Raw genomic sequence first — 1,309 nt, 5'->3', positions numbered from 1 at the left:
TATACACACACACGTTCACTCACACACATACATACATATATATATATATATATATATATATATACATATATATATATATATATATATATATATATATATATATATATATATATATATATATATATATATATATATATATATATATATATAGGCTACATGTATATATATATATATATATATATATATATATATATATATATATATATATATATATATATATATATATATATATATATATATATATATATATATATATATATATATATATATATTCATGTATATACCGAATGTATATTTAATTGCTTACCAGATTGCATAAAATATCACACTAGGTTGGGGTGAATATAAATAGAAAAAAAGTCAGATGGCGAGAACAAAGTATGCAATGGAAGATGAAATATCATTGGAAGGAGAAAAAATTAATGATGTGGAATCATTTAAGTATTTAGGAACTATGGTCTTCAATACAGGGTCTTTCGAATCAGAATTTAGTGAAATATTGAAAAAAGCAAATCAGACAATGGCTAGGTTAAGAAAAATTTGGAAATCAAATCACCTGGAATTTCATATAAAAATCAGACTATATATCAGTTTAGTGTGATCGGTGTTGCTCAATGGACATGAGTCATGTTATGACAATGAAACAATCGCCAATAGATTCAGTAGAGCTGAGAACAAAGCCCTCAGAAGAATATTGGGAGTTAAATGGCAGGATAGGATTAGAAATGAAACTATAAGAGAGATTACTCGACTGCCCTATGTGGATGAGTTCATGATGAGGGTAGATTTAGATAGTTTGTACATGCTCTTCACCAAACGTTTAGCTGGGCTCCAAAAGGCACTAGAAGAATTGGAAGACCCAGACCTCCATGGCTGAGGACTATGAAGCGCGAAGTAGGAGATGATGAATGAAGAAGTATTGAATTAAAAGCCCAAGGTAGAGACGACTGGCGAAATCTAACCGAGGCCTTTTGCGTCAATAGGCGTAGGAGGAGATAATAATGATTGATTGATTTAAAGTTTTCAGGCATCCTGACATCTGAGGTCATTGACGCCGGGAGATAATGATGATGATATCTAATTGTACATATACATAAGAAACTAAAATAAATATGATAAATAACTTTTAGCATTAATCTAAAATTATAAGGATTACTTTGCCTCGCGAAAACATAAAAATGTAAGAAAAACTAAAATAGTGATTAAAAAAGAAAACGATAGTAATGTGTTAAACAAAAGCTAATTTTATTTAGAAGGAAATGCTAATGTTAGTATTTAAAGAAACTTACAGCAAATAAAAGAAAATCAA

Source organism: Palaemon carinicauda, chromosome 15 (genome assembly GCF_036898095.1).
Source record: "Palaemon carinicauda isolate YSFRI2023 chromosome 15, ASM3689809v2, whole genome shotgun sequence".
Classification (NCBI taxonomy): Eukaryota; Metazoa; Arthropoda; class Malacostraca; order Decapoda; family Palaemonidae; genus Palaemon; species Palaemon carinicauda.
The sequence above is the reverse complement of the archived record's forward strand: the minus strand, read 5'-3'. Positions refer to the sequence as shown.